Source organism: Marmota monax, unplaced genomic scaffold (assembly GCF_021218885.2).
Source record: "Marmota monax isolate L192 unplaced genomic scaffold, Marmota_monax_Labrador192_F-V1.1 WCK01_AAM20220418_F8-fsc00472, whole genome shotgun sequence".
Lineage (NCBI taxonomy): Eukaryota > Metazoa > Chordata > Mammalia > Rodentia > Sciuridae > Marmota > Marmota monax.
The window spans coordinates 51,685-61,680 of record NW_026692767.1 but is presented as its reverse complement, the minus strand read 5'-3'; positions in this window follow the sequence as shown (position 1 = coordinate 61,680).

The window sequence follows — 9,996 nt, the reverse complement described above, 5'->3', positions numbered from 1 at the left end:
CATGTCCACAAAGATTGGTTCAGGAGGATGACAAAGCTCTGGGTATCCTCTCTAGGTTGTCCTCTAGACAGCCTTGCCCCAGCCTTGCCTCCCAGGCTTCTACCAGGACAGGTGGGTGCAGATCTCTTACACAAGTTGGATCATGTTTCTCGGTCAGATGAGTGAGACCCGGTCTCCCATCGAGGGCCTTATGAGAGAGAAGGTGAAGCTGAGGGACGTTTGTCCAAGGAATCAGGTCCTCATACCTCAGGGAGGCAGCCTGTCTTGTATGCTCAGGCTACTATGGATGGAGCATATAAGATTAGGCACTAGATGGGTGCTTTGTAAGCCCAGACAGCCCACTCTGTGACCAGTGGGGCAATAGAACTCTCTTTCCCTTTTCCAGACCACATGTCCAGTCTACCCCTGAAGGCTGAGGCTTGTCAACCAAAAGTCCTATTGCTCCTTCAACTGCATGTGGCCTGGGTCCTCTGTGGGGGAGAGGGATAGAGCACAGAAGCCAGGGCTTTGTTTCTCCAGCCAAAGTCACTTACTGATTTTGCCCTATTCCCAGAAGGTGGCAGTAGGCTTTTGAAACCAGCTTGTTCTTCATTGCTCCTCAAGTAATGAATGAGGCTACTGTTCAGGATTAGGGCTGCATGCCAATATCCTTGTGTTTTTTTTCCCCTATACTGGGGATTGAACTCAAGGGTGCTCTACCACTGAGCTACATTCCTAGCCCTTTTTATTTTTATTTTTTAAATTTTGAGACAGGGTCTCACTATGTTACCCAGCCTGGCCTCAAATTTGCAATCATTTTGCCTCAGCCTCCCGAGTCACTGGGATTACAGGTGTGCATCACTGTGCCCTCCTCACTATCCTGGTATTAAGGGCTCTTGGTAGAGTTGTACTTTCCTATTTGCTTGGGTGGTGAAATGGGAACAGAGGGGTGTTACTTCTGGGCAGAAGTCTTTAGGAGCCAATGTGTTACTTGTCACACTCTCTTCTCTTTGTCACAAATGACTGGCAGTGTTCCAGAGACTGCAGGCTTTGTCATGCTGGGTCCCTGAATGAGGACAACGTGGTGTCAGGTCCTTACCAACCAATGAGGGGAACATAGTATGAGTGAGAAATAATCCTTTTAAATAATCACTGAACTTTGGGAGATGTTTGTTACAATAGTGCACCTTAGTTCATCCTGACTGCTACAGCCACAGTAAGACCAAGAAGTCTCTACTACTCCTAACACAGACCAGACTAGTCTAGTGGGCTCTGAGGTGCTCTCATTTATGGAGCACCCAGTGGGGGCTGTGTGTTCTGTCCAGTAAGCAGGTATGTTGAATTTCTATTACAAGGGGATGAAACATTGTGTCAATGACCCAAATGCCCAGAAGGAGGAGCAATTCATCCTCCATGCAGGTGATACACAACTAGAACTTGAAAAGTTTCAATTTATTGACACCAATAGCAGTTAACCTTTTTTTTTTTAGTAGCTATTGTGTACTTGGAACTGATCTAAACTCCACTTATTTGAATTAATTTAATCTTTATAAGAATCCCTGAGGGTGGGTACTATCATCCCCATTTCTCAAAGGGAGAGACTGACACACAGAGTTAAAAGTAACTTATCTGAGACCCCAGGAGTCAAACCCTAGAGCCCACTGTCTTTGGCATTTTAGACAGAAGGGTCAGGCTAGTTGAATGTGTTTATACTAAAGGGTTTACGTGACCAGGGTGTGATATCATCTGGAGTAAATTTTTCATAGGGCAAATGAAAGAATGTCATTGGAGTTGTGGTTAGAAGTGTGGACCAGACTTTGAGGAGGTCTTGGATGTCAGGTTGAGGGCTTTGAAACTGTCCTGAAATCAACAGACTTTGGAGGTCTTTAGGAATGTAACTGATCGTGTGGGTGCTGGATTGGAGGGTAGGTGTTAGAGGAGGCAGAAGCCGAGTAGAGGAGGCTATAAAATGGCCTGGAGAGAGAAGGGCAGCCTGGCCCAGTACAGAGCAGAGGTGTGGAACTCCAGCCCATTTAGCTTGTTCCCCTTTCCCCTGACACACACCCTTTGAATGACACATACCCTTTTGAATGTATCCACTTCATGTTTATGTGGCTTTCATGTTTTTTTTTTTTTTTTTAAGTGGACTGAAAGCTCCTTTAGGGCAGAGTCCCTATTGGGTGTTCTCTACCCTGTCCTCCTGTACCTTAACTTAAGTTGATGTTTAGAATGTCCTCCTTGCAAGGCAAAATTCTATACCTTGTCCACAGCCATGCCCAAATGTCATCTGCCTACTGCACACTGTCTTCCTGGTGGTACATCTGTCATTGGATTACAACTGGAATCCAGAACCTTGGTCAATGCTCACTGTTGGCACCAGGCCCCTGGCTTGTGCCAACTACTGAGTGCCCTGCCTTGCCTGGTGTCAGCCAGTCTGTGCAGGTCTTCTCTGCTCACCCATTGTGGGCTCCTTGAGAGAAGAGACCATCTTATTCACCCTATTGTACTGCTGTGGGATTCCAAAGCACATGGAGGGCCCTCAGGAAAGAGAGCCCCATCTGACCTCTTGTCTCAGTCATGGGTAGATGGCCAGACCATCTTTGATGGTGAGATATTCTCATTATAGAGATGCTTGCTTGCCTGACTCATGAAACATTAAACAAATCTTGTTTTTTTTTTTCATTTAAAAACAATTAGTCACAACCTCAAGCTAATGGCCGGATATAGCTCAGCAGTCGGCAGATGTAGTTCTGAGAACAATAACCTCTCCTGCCTGCCTTGTGCTCTACTAGCTCCCAGAGCCCATTCAAACTCAGTATCCTTATTAAACCCCAGAAATCCCCACAAACCAGGCAGGGCAGCTACTTCTGCCCATTTTTGTATGAAGAAGTAGCCCCAGAAGTGGGGCTACCAGCCAGGTTCACCCCAAGTTTATATAGCTGGCATCCTACACAGCTGGGCTTCTTCAATCTCAGTCCATTCCCCGACCCTCCAGCTGCCCTCTACCTCTCATTTCTGGTCCCTGCACTGGGACTCAGCTCTATAATGCTCCTGTCTTCAGTACTGAGCAGGTGCCTGATCCCCTCCAGCTCAGATGGCCAGCTCCATCTACTTTTGGAGGATGCTAACTCACAGATCCCTGCTTTCCACTTGACTTGGTCTTTAAACATTTTTTTTTTTTTTTTTGGCATCAGGGATTGAACCCAGGGCCTCACACATGCTATAGGCACACAGTGATAACACACAGACCAAATGCAGAAGGAAAGTAATTTTCTTCCAGATTTGCTGTTTGCCATCTGGATCTAGGACTCCTGAAGTTGTTTAAAATCTGGGAAGCAAAAAAGAAAAGTCAGGAAAATTAAATCCCAATACAGGATTCAGCAAGTTCAAGACAAGCTGAGTAGAATTGTCACTGTCCTTGGGCAGTTAGATAGAGGCGCCTGCCAAGGTGTCTTAACTACTGCCTGGGCCTGGGACTGACACCACTTGGTTCTACCTGGCTCCTCTTGGAGATGTCAGGCTGAAGGTTGCCAATTTGGTGATAATCAGTATTTTTCAGCACATGGGAATTTGCTAGTTTCTAACAGTGTCAGAAAGTCTGACCACAAATCTGAGAGGAACCCAGATGGATTAAAGAAAAGAAATTTGGCTTCTATGACCAGGGTCAGTAGCTCAGCGTAGGTCAATGTACCCCATGGTGGTAGCACTAAAAGAGGATGGTAGTCATCAGTGGCTTTCAGCATCTGTCATACCTGATCTGGCCAACCATCTGCTGGTGTGTCCTCTAGTTGCTTTGTGGTGTTGCCCCTTGTCACCATCAATCCTGAGCTTAGAGAAGCAGCCTCCTCCAAGAAGTTATCATTAAAACATGATCTATTTCTAAGGGTGCATTGTTATATAGGTCCAAGAACACCAAGTTTCAAATTATGACCTCCCAAAACCACATTGATTGCTAAGATGCTAACTGTATTGTGAAGTCTAATGAAACCACTCAGTGCAGGTGTTGTTCAGATAAAGCCATACCAATAAATAATTGCTGCCTTCTGCTTAAGGCAAGGCTCAGTGCTAGGTCCAGAGAAGGCTGGTGGCATGAAAACCTTCTCTTGCCTTGGAGCTATTTAAGATTCTGAACAGCATGTCACAAAAAGCAGAGAGGTGAAATCTCTATTCAAGCATTAGGAAGCTCCTGAGGACACAAGTATAGCCACTACTGTCCTTGGGCAAGTCATGGGGCCTGCCAGTGTTTCATTTTCATATTTATAAAATGAGGACAAAACCTTTTATGAGTGTCCAGTGAGACAGTGTATATAAAGTGCTTATCCCAATATGGCATATTCTATACATGCAAATAAATATTTGCCACCATTTTGGTAGAATTAGACATGGATGTGAGCCACATAAACACAGCCTAGACAGAGAAGAGAGGTTGAAGGTGATAAAGAACACCAGATTTGGTGACCAGAAGAAAGCTGATTCCTTTATAGGCAGGGAGGATGCTCAGAAGGAGTTGAACGTGGATGGAGGAAGAGTCCATCTTGAGGGAATGGGATTGTGGTCCTCACCTGCAGATTCAACAAGGCAAGGAGAGAGCTCAGGGAGAGAGCTGGGCTGGACACCTGGATGAAAGAGTTGCAGGTCAGATGGGTCCTGGGGAGGAGGGAAGGTTTCTAGGGAGGGCATGTGAACTGGGAGGAGATAAGGGGAAGGACTTGGTTCTGGTGGCTCCTTGTGTAAAGGAAGATCATGATGGGGAAGGGTGTCCATGGAAACAGAGTAGAAGCAGTCAGGGGAGGAGGAGGGCCAGGATGTCTCTTGCAGGCCTGGGAGTGTGCACAGGGCCCTTAGACTCTGGGAGATATGCTAGAATCTGAAGGCTCTGTTAACAGAGGGTGCATGTTGGGCCATGGGTGCTGTCTTCAGTGGAGGCTGAAGTCACATTGGATGCTAAGGGGATGATTCTGGAGGAGAAGTGTCAACTTCTCTTTCCTTGGATATTGCTCTGATTCATATGGTTATAAGGAAAAGGATCCTGAGGACCCGTGAGTTGAGGGGTCACTGCTGGAGAGTCTTTTTTTTTTGTACTACAGATTCCACTTTTGGGCATGCAGTGTGCTCACAAGGGTCAAAAGTAGGGATAGGAACCAATATTTGTGCACCCATGTTCATATTAGCCATATTCATAATAGCCAACAGGTGGATGTAACCGAAGTGTCCATCAACCAATGAATGGATATACAAACTGGTATGGAATGAACTATTATTCAGCCTTAAAAGGGAAGAAAAATTTGATATATGCTAAAACATGGATGAAGTCTGCTAATTGAAGAAAGCTAGTTATAAAAAGACAAATATTGTGGGATTTGTAGAAGGATAATAGATAAATTCATGAAGACAGAAAGTAGGAAGGAGGTTGTCAGGGGCTAGAGGAAGGGACAATGGGTAACTGTTGTTTAATGGGTTCAGAAATTCAGTTTAGGAAAATGAAGAAGGTTCTGGAGATGGAGGGTGCTATATGTGTTTAATGCCACACATCTTTATACTTAAAAATGGTTGATATAGTTTTAGGTTATATGTATGTTACTACCTATGGGGATCATATGGATTGAAACTGAAATGACACATATAACAGGAAAAGATGTCTAAGCAAGGTGTGGAGCCTTGCAGGGTGGCACGGGCCTGGATTTCACACCCAGGCCAGCAGTGTGGCCAGGAAAATTGTCTCATTGCTTGTGTCACGGATTTCTCACTTGTAAACTGGTTATGACAGCCTCTGTCCTCTAATTGTCCGGGGTTGTTCTATGGCCTGGGAGAGCAGGTTTGGGAAAGCACTTGGTAAACTGTCCTGTAGAGCCCTTGGGGGCGAGTGTACTTTAATGCCTTGACTCAGGGGTCAGAGCTCTCGAGCTTCTCCAGGTAGGGCTGCAACAGGCATGTGGTTGCTCATGTCAGGTTATGTCTGACCGTGGAGTCCTATCAGGTTCCTGAGGGCAGCTGCTAGAGTGACCTTAGCAGGGCATCTTGGTCTGTGGCCAGTATGCACATCCAGAAAGTCTTTGCAGCTTTTCTCAGCCAGATTCTGGGAGAGAATCATCCAATTGTTCTCTTAATTCACTGTAGGTGATGCATGAACGTGTCCTCTGTGCATCTAAGATGGTACTAGTGGAAGTGAAAAAACAGGCTGTCATAGTTTTCTGTGTTCTGGGGTTCATTGAATAACCCCAGTTGAGAAAAGCTGGGACCTGTCAGACCTAGACGCCTCCCGAACCCCAGTCTCCACCCTAGGTTTAGGTACACAGGAAGTGAGAGACCTAAGGGAAACAGAGACTGGGTCAAGTTTTCACAGCATCTCAAGACAGGTCCCTAAATGCCAGGCCAGGGCTGTGTGATGGGTAACATGATGGCTCCATTCCTTTTTCTTTATTCTTTTTTTTTTTTTTGTGTGTGTGTGTGTGTGATACTGTGGATTGAGTCCAGGTACACTTTGCCACTGAGCCACAACTCTACCCCTTTTTATTTTATTTTGAGATAGGGTCTCTCTAAGTTGCTGAAACTGACCTCATACTTGTTATCCTCCTACCTTAGCCTCCCCAGTCGCCACTTCCCTCTTCATTTTAAAAACAGGGCAGACTCAGGTTGCTGGGTTTTACTCCACTGGTTATGATGGTACGTTTGGGGAGCTGCTTCCCTGACCACTATATGCAGGAAAGGTGGGTTTGGGAGGTGGAGCAGTGTTTTCCTTCCCTGAGAGCTGAGGTCACAGCTGTAGGGCTAGTTCTGCAGGCAGCTAAGTGCGCTGTGGCCCTGGCATGGCTGGAGGAGGGGCAATAGCTAAGTGGTTTCTGAAAAAGGGCAAAAATGATGGGAAAAGCTTTGGGATCCTCTGGGAATCAGAGCCGTGGCAACAGCAGCTGCTGCCATTGCTGGAAATGTTTCCTTGAGTGCCAGAGTGTGCCCACGGCCCACCCCTGCAGTACGTCCTGGGGAGGGGCCAAAGGACCCTCACAGAGGCAGGGAGGAGCCAAGGACCCTCACACCAGCCCAACTCTTGCTTCAAGTAGCAATTGTCACTGAGCTCCCTGGCACCCACCGGTTCTGCAGTGTGCCTGAGTCTAGCTGGTAAGTCCCTTTTGTTATTTGATGGTCAGTGCAGATGTTAGCTTTTAGAATGGCCAAGCTGGGCCCTGCCATTTGCCAGTTGTGTGACAACGGGCAATTAAACCAGACTCTCAGTGCCTCATTTACTCCATCTAAAAAATGGGGATAATAGCAGTGATTCATGGAGACTCTTGCTAATAGGTGCTGCTAGGCAGGGATTAGTTTATTCTTTTGCATCCTCAGGGGTCACGGTGAGGCTGAAGTAAAATTACTGTGCACTCAGCTTGGCTAATCGTAAGCACCGGGTAAGTGATAGCACTGTTGTTATCAATGTTATATTTTGTTCTGTGTTGGGTGAGGAGGCTGCAGCTGCTGCTGAGACTGGAGGTTTGCGGCTGGAGGTTTGCGGGGCATTGCCCTCTCTGTGCGCCGGAGGGGTGCAGGTCTGGCTGGGGTCTTGTCTTGGCTCTTGTCTCTTTGTTTTGACAGAGCCCCTCTGTTTTTCATTCCTGGTTTAGGGAGCCTTCACTTCTCCATCCCTCCTGGGGAGATGCTGAGTTCAGAAGAGGGGGTGAGGATGACAGTGCTGGGTCCTAGACCAGCGTTGTCCCAGCTTCTCAGAATGTCACAGGTGGTAGGAGGGAGATGCTCCCAATGGATGGATTACTTGGGCAGAGAGACAAGTGGGAGAACTCTGCTCAGACGCCTTGCCTGTGTTGGGGATGGAGGAAGGGAGTCTTCTCCCAGGTGAGGGGCACTGTCCTGTCTGGCTCTGGAGGTGAGGGAGACCCAGAGGTCAAACCAGGTCTTGGTTGGGAGGGTTGGTTTTCAGGGCCATCTTTTAGTGCATCTTGATGAATTTGTGAATCTGGCATAAACCAGAATCCCCACTTCCATTAGAAGACCAATGTGTGTCCACAGACAACACAGTTGGAACCCCCCGTGATCACTGTCAAGTGTTCTGATGTGACAAGTGCATTGCTGTGGGACTCATGTGCAGGGCACACCCAGGCCAGGCAGTGAGACTATCCTGTCCCTGTTCCTCCGTCCACCCTATAGCAAGTGGCTCCTTTTCATTCCTGGGAGAAGCTTGATTCCAGTAGGAAATTATGTATAGAGTGTGTGTGGTGCTTATTTGGTGCTTATTTGGTGCTTATCTTGCTTCAAGTAGCAATTGAATGGTTTGTGAATAATCACAAATGATGGACTGAAGGGCAGTACCTCATGGGCTGCTTCCTATTTACTAGGTTTGGTTAAATTGGGACAAGTCAGAGGGAGAGACAAAGCCCCTAACCAACAACATCACTGAAAGATTCATGGAGACTCCTGCTAATAGGTGCTGCTAGGCAGGGATTAGTTTATTCTTTTGCAGCCAGCCTTACCCAAGAGGAGACCATGGACAGCCCAGGGAGAGCCTAGCATGGGATGTGACCTGGGTCTTATTTGCATTTTGGGTTTTGAGCTTCTTAGGACGCTTGTCTGAGTGGGAGAGTACTTCAAGTTTAGGGCTTGTACCTGGCCCCAGGGGTGGGAGTTCCTGGTCTGATCAGCCCCGAGCTTCTGGTGTGGGGTCTGGGGCTGAGTTTAATGTTCGAGAAAGAACACCAAGCCTTTCAGAGAGGTGGTTGAGTACTGGCGATGCTCTAGAGTCAGGCCAGCTGGGATCAGATCCAGGTTCCACCTCTTTCTATCTGTGTGATCTCAGGAAAGTAACATAACCTTTCTGGGCCTCAGCTTCCACATCTGTGAAATATACATCTGAGAGCTCTTGGGAGAATTGAGTGTATGCAGGTAAAGGGCATAGAAGGGCTATTTGCCTTTGCATGGAGGATGCTCAAACATGCTGGCTATTCCTATTCCCATTCTCCTCCTATGCCTTTTATTTGCATTTATTTATATTTTTATTAATATATTATTATTATTATTTAGTGCTGGGTATTGAACCTATGTCCTTGCTCATGCTAAGACTATGCTTTACCACTAAGCTACACTCTCAGTCTCCTGTGCCTTTTAAATGACTACAGGCTTCCTATACTATGGATGGTCCTTGACAGAAAGTTATCTTCTGAAAGCACAGGTCTCCATGCTTTTGAAGCTACTGGTGGCTTCCTGTCATCCACACAATCGTGTCCACACTCTCTTTCTTGGCCTTCGAGACCTCCAGCCATCAGGTTCTAACCCACAGCCTGCCCTATAGTCCCTCTGACTTGCTCTTCAGCTGCTCTGAGATTCTGCCATCTCCCCAGCCTCTGTTCAGTCTGCTTTCCTTCCAGGCCCACCTTGTCTTTCTTTCTTCCTCAAAGCCTCCTTCAGCACCTCCATCCTTCCTGTCCCAGGCAGACTCTGGTTTCTGTCTCCCATGGGACATGATTCCTTTTAGACCCACCAGCACAGAGCTGGGCCCCTAGGAGGCTCAGCAGATGGGTTGAATGATGGGATGAACAGGTGGGGGAGTGGCTGTAAGGGGGCTTTCTGTGGCAGGGAACACTCCCTGCTACAGGGTTCTATCTCATGGGTGAGTTAGGGACAGACTCAGGTCCTCCTGAGAGCAGACCACAGGGGAAGGAGAGTGGACTGTCTGTCTTCGGCTGTCTGCTCTGTTTACAAGCTGCAGAGCAATGAGGCGGGCTCACTTTGTTTAACATGATCTGGGCATCAGATCATAGCTGATTTATTGCCATGGCCTGGCCACATGCTCTGAGTTTTCACTGTTGAACTTTCACTTGAAAATGCAGGACTTGAGCTGCCTCTTAGTCCTTCAGTGGCTATTTCCCAGACATGGCTGGAATATTGATCTCCCCAACTCACTGCAGAAATAAAAATAAAGAGGCTCTGTGTCTAATTGTTCTCAATTCTCCCACAGAGACCAGAACAGCCTTTTCATAACAGGACAGATCAGGCAAGGTCTCTGCCCAGGAGAAG